We start from the raw sequence: 13,159 nt of genomic DNA, 5'->3' as shown, positions 1-13,159 counted from the left end.
TCTCTCTTTGGCTCCTGCGGGGCCGCTCCGCCCCGCCCCAGCGGAGACGCCCCGCAGCCTCCCAGATCCCCGATCGCTGCCGAGGGTCCCCAGTAGACCCCACCCATGGTGTCTTCCATTGGCCAGACACCCTCCTGGCCCTCCAACCTCTCCTGGGGTTCTATCATGCCCCCCCCCCTCCACGCCAGTACACCCTATTGGAACCCCCTTCGGACTCTTAGACGCTTAATGGGGCCTCGAGAGTCTGTTACATCTTCCCGTGAGCTGACCGGATCACAGTTTCTCAGACCCACTTACGGCTACCCCCGAACCCACTGCGACCCCCTGGTCCAGGACAGATCCGTCGTGGCCACCCTTCTCAGCAGACCTCCTAACCCCCACCCTTGGCTCAGCCGACTAGCCCTTCCCCTACCCAACTCGGCTTTCCCATAGTCTATTTCGTGATGCTCTTACCTCCCAAGAGATCCGGTATCAGCCCCTCTGTAGCCACCATCAACTGCCGCCTCTCCCCCCGACTTCTGCTGTAGCCTCTCCCACAGACCTCTTCTCCTTAGGCAGACCTTAGTATCTTTCTCCCCGCTCGTGATCCTTTCTTTGATTGGAAAGACTTTGCCATGAAATCCTGAAGGGGTGTTACCCTTGTATATTCCCTCAGTGGGGATTAAGGGACCCAACTGATACCGAGGTTTGGAGGGTCTAGTCTGGTGGCTATAGAGAGTGAGAGGGAAGAGCATGGAAACCCAGGGCAGGGGGTGTGTGCTATTGTAAGATCACACAGCCTGCTTCTCATCTTGTCTCTTTTCTAGAATGTGAGGTAATCCAGATCCTGACAGTTTTGGGACTTTTGTAAGGATTAAATCACATATCACTAATGAATAAAACTGTCTCCATGTGTTATTATTTGCTTCACGTTCTTGTAGATTTTAATATATCTTTGGCACTGTTTTTGAAGGATACTAGGGTGTTTTTTTAAAAATTATTATTTTATTGTTTTTCAGTTTTCTGGAAAAGTAAGATTTGTAGTTTTCCTTAATCCCTGAAGGTTTTAATGCCAGTTCGATAATAAAATTCTGCTACTTGGTGCTGCTGTCTTGCTTTTCCAAGGAACAAGTATGGTTACCATGCAGTGTTCACCAGTGTCATTACCAGCAGCCTTCTCAGCAGTAATAAAATATTGAATAAAATAGTTTATTGAACTCCTGAGCTGTCAAGAAGGAAATGTAATCTTACACCGAATGATCAGTGCATAATTTTAACGGTGGTAGAGGGATGAAGTATAGAGGGGCTTTTGTAGTCAGTACTTTAAATTTTTTTATTTTGTGTGTGTGGAACTAAGGAGGGAGAAAATCATATGAAAATTATAGGTCATAACTAGACATAGTATAAAAGTCGAAGGTTCAAAAGATGATGCAGTAAAAAGTTTCTCTTACCCTTTTATTCGCCAGCCACGCATTTTCCCTCCTTAGACGCAACCATTATTTCCATCTTTGTGTGTGTCCTTGTGATATTTCTAGCGTACAAGTCTATACATTTATATTTTTAAAACACTCCACAGACAAATGCTTGCATACTGTATATTATGGCTATAGCTCCCCCCTCTCCCTTTAATAATAGATCCTAGAGATCATTCAACAATAGTACATTTGGAATTGCCTCATTTACTGGCTAGATAGTATTCCCTTCTGGTGATCTTGAGGTTATTTTCAGTCTTTGTTTTTACAGACAGTGCTATGTGCTTTTCTCTTAAATATATCAGCTGGTATATGTATGTTTTCAGTAATTTTCAGGATTCAAAAAATTTCCTGATGACTCTTTTATGAACCTACAAAAAAGGATATAGTTAAAGTAAATTTCTCATTGAACCACTTGCTGGGCTTTCATGGAGTTACTAGCTTTGATAGAGTTTATATTTATTTGGATTTTTTATAATGTTTTATTGGTCTTCCCTGGTGGCTCAGTGGTAATGAGCACTTGCAATGCAGGAGCCACAGAAGATGCAGGTTCAATCCCTGGGTCAGGAAGATCTGGAGGAGGGCATGGCAACCCACTCCAGTCTTCTTGCCTGGAGAATTCCATGGACAAAGTGGCCTGGCAGGCTGTAGTCCATAGAGTCTATTTAGCATACATGTACATAAATGTTTATGTTTATTTATAACTTACTTCATAGTTACTGAAGGATTTAAAGGAGGGGATTGAAATGATTTGCATTTTTAAAAGATCACTCAATCTACTTTGAGGAGGGTGGATTGAAAGGCAGGCTAAAGGTGTTGGAGGGGTAACCGATAATGGTGCAGCTTCTTCATTTGAGTTTTGAAAATAGACAGAATTTGGTGATTTCACTGGAATTGGTATTAGACTGAGGGTTCACAGAGGATAAGATCTAGGTTTCTAGCTTGTGCCTTTCACTGAGGTGAGGATCTGAATGAGGGAGGAATGGAATTTTTGTTTTTATCAAGAAAGAGGAATTCAATTTGTGATATTTTGAGTTTGGGTGACTGGTGGTTATATTTCTAGCAGATGTAGATGGCCAATAGGCAACTGGATTTGTGGCTTAAGCTTGTTATTAAGTTCTGGGTTGATAGTAGGTTTAGGTGAGAGGAGAAAAGATTGTAGGATAGAAATTCAGCATTTGCAATACACATAGAATTGAATGTCTGAGCTATTAATAGTAAATTATGTGGTTCAGTTCTGTAAAGAATCTTGTTATAGTTTAAACATCAGTAGGTTCACTATCTGACAAGACTTTTCAACAGTGTTTTCCCTTGAGTGATATATAGTTCTGAGGGAAATGGAAGTAAACTTAGGTTTTTAGAAAGGCAAAACCTCAGTAGAAGTTAGCACTATAACCCCGTTTTTTCCAAGTGTTTAGATTATAGTATTGTAAAAGTTGTTCAGTCTTCATTGTTTACAGAGTTTAGGAGCTTGGAAAATGTTGTTTGCCAAAAATATTAAGTGTTTTAGTGTATGATTTCTAGCTATATTAGTAATAGAGTTTAGTCAAAGATTTTTCAGTCGTGTTTTTAAACCATGTGATTAAATGTGTGCTCAGTCTCGTTCAACTCTTTTCAACCCTAGGACTGTAGACGGCCAGGCTCCTCTGTCCATGGAATTTTCCATGCAAGAATACTGATGTGGGTTGCCATTTCCTCCTCCAGGGGATCTTCCCAACCTACGGCTTGAACCTGCATCCTTGTATCTCCTGCACTGACAGGCAGCTTCTTTACCACTGTGACATAACATTGATTTAATTTAATTTTAAGTCTCGAGTTGCCTTGTAGAGCTCTTGCCTTTACTCTGGACCCCTGTAAATCACTGCTAATGGACATTTAATCTTGGATTCACATTTCAACAAGCACTTCAGATATGTACAAAATAAAACTCATCTCTGCCTCCCTTCCCTCCAAAAAGCTGTCGGGGTAGAAAGAGACAAAGGCAGCAAAATCTTTTCTTTCCATTTCCTGTCTTGATGAATGGTACCACTCTCTCCTCATGAAGCCTTCAGGAAGCTGGAAATCATCCTCCACTCCATTCTGTACCAATTTACCAACATCACCGAGTCCGGCACATTCTCCCTCATGATATTTCAAATCACTGTTATTGCTATTTTTGTTGTCTCTATTTTAACCCTAAAAGTCTGTTGGTCTTCTTGTCCTCTCATCTGCCTCTTGTTTTGCCATACCTGCTAGTTCATTCTCTGCGCTGCTGCCAGAGTAAGTGTTCTAAACTGCTCTTTTAGTTAGGCTCTTTCGTATGCAAGGAAGAGACTCAGGTTGCCTTAAATAGAGGAGTGCTTCCTGAAAGAAAACATGCACAAGGGAACGCAGGAGAAGTTAAACAGCTTGGTCTTAGAAAGAACGTGAGCTTAAAAATAAAACTGGAAGCCGGAAAAGACAGATTTCACTCTGAGTGAGTGAGTGAAAGTCACTCAGTTGTGTCCGACTCTTTGTGACCCCATAGACTATACAGCCCATGGATTTCTCCAGGTCAGAATCCTGGAGTGGGTAGCCTTTCCCTTCTCCAGGGGATCTTCCGAAGCCAGGTATCTCACTCTAGTGCTCTACTGTTAACTTGTCTTAGCTACTTGTTCTGTTTCATTTTGTATTATTTTTTTCTTTCTACTCTAATCACCCCCTTCCCCCACCCCCCAGTCTCACAGCTTTCATTTATTCTTAATTTTTGCCTCCTTATAACTGCCGTCACTTCCATGCCAATATCTTGCCTCCTGGCTACTATCTCTTTAGCTTAAGCTCCTGTTGCTAACTTCTCCCTAGGATTTTCTGGTTTGAATTCCCAAGAAACAATCTTTGGATTGTTTAATCTTTAATCATGGGCTGCTAGCAGGTCTGTGTGCTGGGTCATGTGGCCACTCCTAGCCATTTAGTGTTGACTGTGTGTTTAGTTGTGCATGTGGATGTGAGGCAGGAGCATAATAGTGGAAAACATGGGGCAGCGTGCAGGGTAACTTCGCACAAAATGGGGTTGTAAACATGGCAGGCACCGTGATTGACATGGTAAAAATAAACGGCTAATCATGTCCTTTTCTGTTGAAAGATCTTCAGTGCTTTATTGAAGCTGCTCAGTCATGTCCGACTCTTTGCAGCCCCATGGACTGTAGCCTCCCAGGCTCCTCTGTCCATGGAATTTTCCAGGCAAGAGTACTGGAGTGGGTTGCCATTTCCTTCTCCAGGGGATCTTCCCGACCCAGGGATAGAACCTGGGTCTTCTGCATTGCAGGCAGATACTTTATCATCTGAGCCACCAGGGAAGCACTTTCAGGTTAAAGCTTAAACTGTAGCATCGCATGTATGTGAGATCCTTCGCGCTCTGACTCTTACTTTAGGCTTTCCTTCTTTGCTGTCTTCCTTAAATTCTTTGATCCAGTCGTTTAACTTATGTCTTTGCATGCTCTGTGTCCTTTCCTGTATTTCCCTTCCATCTTCCTTTCCTTGGCAATCTGCTATCTGATCTTCAAGTCTTAGTTCAGGTGTATCTTCAGGAAGCTTTACTTCCTCCAGGTTAAGTTAGGTATTGCTCCTGTGTGCTCCTAGTATGTAGTGCGTGCTTCTTTCTCAGCTCTCTAATGAAATTCCTAATAGCTTGTCTGTTTTCTTCACTGGGCTGTAGCTTCTTTGGTATTGGTGCAATATAGTTAGGCAGGTTTTTAGATTGAGGATTTGTAAAAAAGAATATTCTTATTATAAGTTATAATGTATACAGAAAAGTACACAGATCATAGATGTACAGCTCAGTAAATTTTCACTGAGTGAGCACAAATGTAACCAACCCCATGTCTAGGATAATACAGGATAATACTACAGCCTACAAGGCACCTTATGCCCTCTTCTGGTCACTAGTCCAGTTCAAAGAAGATTTAACTTTAAATAGGAAAACTATTTAACATAGATTCCTCTACATATTTTGTGTGTTTCTTTAGATGTACAAGAGACATAGACATTAGAATTTTGATCCTATAGAAAGCACATACCTAGAGTTTATATTACACAATGTAATTTTGGCTTATTTTTGTGCAGTAGATAAATTCAAAGTCACATAACATTTTAAGATTCAGTTATGGGGTGTTTGTATTTAGGTAGATTTTCTTGTTTGTAAGTTTAATATCTTAGAGCGGCAGAAAAGAATTGATAGACCAAAGAATATTTGCTTAAAATAGCCTGTTTTGAGTGAGGAACGTGCTTGAGATGGGTATAGTAAACATGTAAAGGACTTTCCAAATGGTGTTTGGCCTCTGGGTTTTAATGTGAATTATGTTGCTAGCATATTTTGGCAGTGGGGTCATCCAACGGGCAACTGGAGTATAATTTTACATGTACAGTGAGGAAAGGACTAGCTGTCCTGTGTCATAGACAGCTGGCCTGCTAAGAATTGGGTGTGTGTGTGTGTGTGTGTGTGCGCGCGCGCGCAACTAACAATAATTTTAGAGAGTACTTTTTCTCTGTTTTGATTTTTCTTCAACTTTAAGATTATGTGACTCTTTGAATATGAAGGATTCTTTTAAACAGTCCTTTTCCATAGGTGGACTTTTCTGTCAGTAAATACTAAATTTGTTAAGACCAGTTAAGTAGAAAGAATACAGTAAGTACTCTGTATATGAACCTTGAAGTTCATGTAGATGCAGACATGCCTTCCATTAGCGTCAGGCATGAGGGAAATTGCAGCTTGTTCCCTGTCTCCTGTTGCTGGCGGTCCTTCAGTTTTGCCATATCCCATAGTCAGTAACTACGGGATAGTTACTAACTCCTCTCCCTCCTGTAGTCAGTAACTCTTCTTGCCTGCTCACTCAGTGCCAGCCCATGTATGCCAGCCATTGTACTGATGTACTCTCCAAGGTTCTGCACTAAGATTAAAATTTTTATTTTTTGTTTTTTAGGAATTATTTGTGTGAAAAGTATTATAAACCTATTACAGTACAGTAGTATAGAGCTGATTGTGTTAGTTGGGTACGCAGGCTTACTTTTTAGGACTAATGAACAAATTGGACTTGAAAGGCACTCTTGGAACAGAAATCCTTCATATGTAGAGGACTTACTGTGTAGACTTTTAAACCTGGATTTCCAGCTTTTTTGATTGTTTCCAGCATTATCACTTATGAGCTGTTATTTGTAGACAAATCACTTAACATTTCTGAGCTTCAAGAATGTTCATCTCATAAGATTATCATAAGAGTTAAACAGTTACGTAAAGTACCAAGCATGTGGTTGATACTCAACAAGTCTACTTTTTCCTTCTTGAATATATGTCTATTTCTTATGTTTAAATATGAGATCAAGAATTTAAAGTGTTGTGTAAATAAGTGGCCATCAGAGTTTGTTGCTAGTAGAAGTAAATCTTTGGATAGTCTGCTGGCTGTCTTTGAAGTGTGACCATATTTTTCAATTCAAAAAAATCTCTGAAGAGAAGCTTTTCTTAATATCTTAGTATATCAGATTAATGGATGTTAGAATGTCTTTTGAGTCAGTGTGAAGTATCATAACAAATGTTCTGTTTGCCAATGACAAACATTCCTTAAATCATTGACAGATTGTAGTACTATTGCTGTGTGTAGTATGTTTGAAATCTGTTTACTTATATTGATTAGATGATAGTAGGCTGAGTAGTCTCTGAATTTTTTTTCTTTTTTTTTTTTTAAGGATAGTAACTTCAGTTTATTTAGTTTATTCCCTGGGTTGCCGGATCTCAGTTCCCCAACCAGGGATTGAATCTGCGCCCCCAGTAGTAGAAGCATGGGGTCCTAACCACTGGACTGCCAGAGCGTTCCTGACGGGTGTCTGTGTGTGTGTTTTAACGTAAGGGAGAAAGTTCTTCAGATAACTGTGTGAATATGAGTTTATAAATGATCTTGAGATTATGTGTTTTCCTTACCTTCTTTTGCAACTCTACCTTACTATAGTTTTCTTCCTGCTTTCTCCCTCCTTTTTCTTTTAAATAATAAAAATACTTAAGAAATGTTGAGGGACTTCCCTGGTTGTCTAGCAGTAAAGCCTTTATCCTCCCACAGGTTTGATATCTGGTTGGGGAACTAAAAACCTGCATGTTGCATGGTGTGGCAAAAAAAATAAAAATAAAAATTGAGAAGTTGAAAGAATAGAACAAAGAACATTGTAAGTCCACCACCTAGATTCAAAAATTGACAATATGCCATCCATATTTGCTTTATTGTTTTTTGTGTGTAGGTGTCTGTATATACTTTAACTGAACCTTTTGAAAGTTGTTGCTATTTTGACTTCTACCTCAAAATACTTGAGTATGTATCTCCTAAGAAAATATTCTCCATGTCACCACAGTGCCATTACCAGCATGTAAGAAAAATAAGAGTAATTTCCTGATAACATTTAGTATTCAGACTACATTTAACTCTTCCCAGTTTTTCAAACTGGAATTCAGTCAAGATTTTTGCATTGCATTTGATTTATCTTTTTAGTCTTTTTTTAATGTAGAAAAGTTTCTTATCCCATTCCTTTTACTTATGATATTGAAATTTCTTTGACAAGACTAGATCATTATCTTATAGAATGGCCTGTTTTCTAGTTATCTAATTATTTCTTTGTGCTTTTGCTTAACTGTTTCTCTGTCCCCTGTATGACTTGTACACTGGAAGTTGCAGTTTAAAGGCCTGGTTATGTGTGTTAAAAAGTTTTGGCAAGAGTGCATCATAGGCAACATGGGAGGTGGTGTTGTTTCAGGCGCTCAGTCGTGTCCAGCTCTTTGTGACCCCACGGACTGTAGCCCATCAGGCTTCCTTATCTGTGGGATTTCTCAGGCAAGAGTACTGGAGTGGGTTGCTATTTTCTCTCCCAGGAGATCTTCCCAACCCAGGTATCAGACCGACGTCTCCTGCCTTGACAGAGGAGTTCTTTACCACTGAGCCACCAGGGAAGCTATATAATATCACTATTAGTGATCTAAGTTTTATGAAGTTTAAAGTGATGTTTGCTGTATCTTTCCATTGTAAAAGTGTATTTTTTTCTTTTATGATCAAGTACTATAGTCTGTGGGGGTGATTCTTTGATATCTTACGAATATTCCATTCTTCATAATATTCTTTACCTGGTGATTTTAGAATCTTTTGTGAGCCTTGGGCAAATCAGTTTTTAACTGAAAGTTGAAAATGGCGATTTTTCTAATTCAGTATTTTTTTACCTTTATTAGCCGTCATTTTCTGTAAACAAATGATTCATAACTTTTATCACCTAGGAGTGAACTGCAGTTCTTCCTAAAAGGGCAGAGTAAGTAAATGCTGAAGTCTTTCTTGTCACATTTGCAGAGTGAGGCATTGGTCTAATAGTCACCTACAGTGTGACAAATGAGTTTGTTAGTCACCTCTTTGTTTTTTATTTGTTGTATTACAATTACTTACAACTGTTCTTTTATTTTTAGACTTTATTGAAGTATAGTAGATTTACAGAGTTGTGTTAATTCTTCTGCACAGCAAAGTGACTCAGTTATATGTATTCTTTTCCATTATGGTTTGTCATGGGATATTGAATATAGTTCCTTATGCTACACAATAGGACCTTGTTGTTTATCCATCCTGTATATAATAGTTCACCTGTGTTAATCCCAAATTCCCATTCCTTCCCTCCCTTTGTTCTTTTTTGATGCTTAGATTGTCTCAGGTAAGGCTGTTGGGAGTTCCTTTAAGCAGGCACTTGAGTTCTTTTTGCATAAACCTATTGTTAGTCTTTGAGTGATTCCTTACTTTTGGATATAAGATATCTTGGCTCATCAAGGATTTCTCCTACTTTAGACTGGAATCAGCAGTTTCTCCAAAGAGATCTGTCTCTTTATAGAAGAGGATGATGTTTAGAAAACATCTGGATGCTAAATGTGCTCCTTTTTATGGAACTGTCATCACTTCTAGGCTTTGTCAGGAGGAAAAAAAATGAGGTCATATTGATAATTCCAATTCACATTTCACATTGCACACTTCTTTCATCTTTTAAAAAAAAAACACTTCAGTTTTAATCTCTCTTATAGTGCAAACCTTAGTTTTTATTACCATTGAATTTTTTCCTAAGTATAGCTAAAATAATTTAAAAATAAAGTTACTCAGTGAACTTTAAGATTTCTTTCCATCTCATTTTGTCCTTAGAATGTATCCCACCAAGGTTATGCTTACTGTTAGTACTGTGTTTAAAAGTCACTTGAAATCATTATTTTCTCAGTGTGGTTGTTACCAGTTTGGTATGTATTTAGGTCCATTTGTTTATCATTTTAGAGTTTGCTTCCTCTTTTTTTTTTTTTTAAAATTTACTCTTACCCTTTGAATATGTAAGATACATAGCTCAAAAGGAGAAGCCAAATGTGACAGTATATGTGGAAATTTTATTTTCATCCTCATCCTTTTTATTTCCTCCTTGCTTCCCTATAGATAACCATTTTTTGTAAGTTTCTGATGAATCATTCCAGTTTTTTTTTTCTTTCAAAGTTAGGTGTATGTGTGTATTCTCCTTTCATACACCAAAGGTAACATACCATATTTACTGTTTTGTATCTCTTCTTATTCTTTTTTGTCCCCCATTTCACAATATATTTGGGAGAATACAACATATTGGTATATACAGATCTTATTTTTTTTTTATGGAGGCGCAATATTCTGTTGTGTACCATAATTTTATTAATGAGTCCATATCTGATTAGATATTTGTGTTTAGTCTTTTAAACTATGAATAAATATTGCATATTGAATAGATTAATTGAACAATAAAGTTTCTTCCTCAAATAGGAGTTGATTTGTTTCAGAGAGACTTATAGTTCAAGGCGGCGGTAGGCGGGGGGAGCTTTGTTACTGTGTTTTGTTGTTAAGGTTTCTGGAAAAGTAGATATTTTGGGACATAAGTACACTTTCTTGCACCTAAATATTAGGTGATTGATATCACTAATGTTAGTCTGCTTTATTTTATGGCACCTAGGTTAGAAGGGACAAGGGACAATCTACTTACTTCTTTCTCTCTTTGCTTCCTGGCTCCTTGAAGCATTGAAATAAAAATCTGATGTCCTGGGTGTTTTCATGTAAGCATATGTCAAGTTCTTTCCTTACTGTTTTTTTTCCCACAACTTCCCCACTCCTTAACTTCACCTTTTCTTCTCTTTTGCCTTAACTCTTTCAGATTATCTCCAAGCATTCAGTGGGCAGATACTTAGAGTCTAGTAAGGCAGATAAAATGTATAGTTTGAGTGTAAAGAGTAGAAGATAGGAATACTAAAGAGAAAGGGAAGGGACCTGCTAGGATGCAAGGAATTCAGTCTCTGGGGCTTATGTAAACTGCTTTATCATATTAAGTTACTGTAGCAGGAATTTTCCTGCTGTAAAGGGTCCAGTGGTTAAGACTCCACGCTTCCACTGCAGGGGCACAGGTTCCATCCCTGTCAGGGAACTAAGATCTCGTGTGCTGTGCGACTCCCCACCCCCCCCCCCACCCCCACCCCCGCCAAAGAAGGAGTTTACTATAACAGTCATATACAGTTGTTAACTTCCTTTTTATGTACATATACAGGAGAGTGAATAAAACATATGCAGTTTTAAGAAAATTATGAAGTAAACATTTGTGTTGTCATTGCCCAGGCCAACAAACAAGAACTGCCTCCCATTACCTCACCCTGTCAACATATCCCAATCTGTGGAAGTGGCTATTATCCTGACCTTTTGTGACTGTCATTTTCCTGCTTTGCCTCATAATTTTAAATCCCAGGTCATATATCCTTAAACAATGTAGTTTATTTTTCCTTGTTTTTGAACTTAATATGAGTATTTTATGTGATTTAAAAAATTTCGTTCAGGATTTGTTAATGCCAAGTTGTTAGCTGTCGTTCATAAGATTTCATTGTGGTAATGTATTCCAATGTATGGTTGCAAGGTACTACAGTTTTTTTCATTCTAGTTGTGATGGACATTTGAGTAGATTTCAGTTTCTTGCTGTTATGCAAATAATTAGGAGGTGAGTGCTCTTGTACCTGTTTCATATTTTCAAGTGCACAAATATTTTTAAGAATTGCCAAGAATGGAATTGCTGGGTTGCGAGGTATGCACACATTCAACTTTGATAATGGCAAATTGTTTTTTAAAATTATTTTAACTTGTAATTCCAGCACAATGTGTGAGAGTTCCCTTTGTTTACATTCTAAACACTTAGTATTTTTAAACTCTAATATTTTGCCAATTTGAAAAACTCATTGGTGTCTCATGGTTTTAATTTGCGTTTTCATGATTCCTAATGAAGTTGAGCATCTTTTCATAGTCATTTGAATTTCCTTCTCATGTACTTGTCTAAGTTGTTTGCTCAGTTTGTTTCTGTTAGGTAATCTGTGGTTTTATCACTGATTTCTAGGAATTCTGTGCGTGTGTGTGTGTGTGTGTGTTTAGGCTGCACTGTGTGGCTTGCAGGATCTTAGTTCCCCTGCCAGGGGTTGAACCCAGGCCCATAGCAGTGAAAGCATGGCGTCTCAACCACCAGACCTCCCAGGACTTCCCTGTATGTGTTTCAGATACTTGTCGTTCAGTTACAACTGTTGTAGTATACCCATATCTTCTCTTTTGAATGTGTTTTTCGCTTTTTGTGGTGCCTGTTGATCAACAGAATTTCTTGGTTTTAATGTAGTTACATTTATCAATTTTGGCTAGTGCTGTTTGACTCCTTTTAAATTAAGCAACCTTTTCGTAGCCTGAGGTAAAGAAGATATTCTCCTGTGTTATCTTCTGAGAGCTTTTAAGTTTTAAACTTTCACAAATTTAATCTTTACTTGGAATAGATTTTATGGGTAGTATAACGTCCAGTCTTATTCTTTCCCACCCAAACAGATACTCAGTTGTTCCACCATGGGTTTTGAAAGATTCCTCTTTACTGATCTGTAGCGCCACATTTGACATATGTCCAGTATCCATATTTGCATACTTCTGCTTCTGGATTTGCTTCTCTGTGCTATTGGTCTGTTTGACTATTCCTGTGTTAGTAACACACGGTCTTAACTACTTATCACTTTAGAAGTTTCGATACCTGATGAGGCAAAATCACTGTGGGTGGTCACTGCAGTCATGAAATTAAAAGATGCTTGTTCCTTGGAAGAAAAGCAATGACAAACCTAGACAGTGTATTAAAAAGCAGAGACATTACTTTGCCTACAAAGGTCCATATAGTCAAAATTATGGTTTTCCTAGTAATCATGTACAGATGTGAGAGCTGGGCAATAAAAAAGGCTGAGTGCCAAAAATTTGATGCCTTCGAACTGTGGTATTGGAGAAGACTTTCAAGAATCCTTTGGACAGAAAGGAGATCAAACCAGTCAATCCTAAAGGAAATTAGTCGTGAATATTCATTGGAAGGACTGATGCTGAAGCTCCAATACTGGCTATCTGATACAAAGAGCCAAGTCATTGGAAAAGACCTTGATGCTGGGAAAGATTGAAGGCAGGAGGGAGAAGGGGGACGACAGAGGGTGAGATGGTTGGATGGCATCACTGACTCGATGGAAATGAGTTTGAGTAAACTCTGGGAGATGGTGAAGGACAGGGAAGCCTGGTGTGCTGCAGTCCATGGGGTTGCAAAGAGTTGGACACGACTGGGGCTGAGTGACGAAGACAAGTCTTCATTTACAGTTTGCTATTGTTCTTCAGGAGAGTCTTGGCTGTTTTTAGCCCATTACA

General features: G+C 38.6%; 1 protein-coding gene across 10 annotated transcripts in view; it reads left to right on the top strand.

Moving 5' to 3' along the window:
* MYO9A (myosin IXA) overlaps positions 1-13,159 on the top strand; it is a 245,425-nt gene that overhangs the window by 437 nt on the left and 231,829 nt on the right. The window lies entirely within an intron of this gene.

The sequence above is a fragment of the Ovis aries genome, chromosome 7, assembly GCF_016772045.2.
Source record: "Ovis aries strain OAR_USU_Benz2616 breed Rambouillet chromosome 7, ARS-UI_Ramb_v3.0, whole genome shotgun sequence".
NCBI classification, from domain to species: Eukaryota; Metazoa; Chordata; class Mammalia; order Artiodactyla; family Bovidae; genus Ovis; species Ovis aries.
This window is presented reverse-complemented; position numbering and strand designations above follow the sequence as displayed.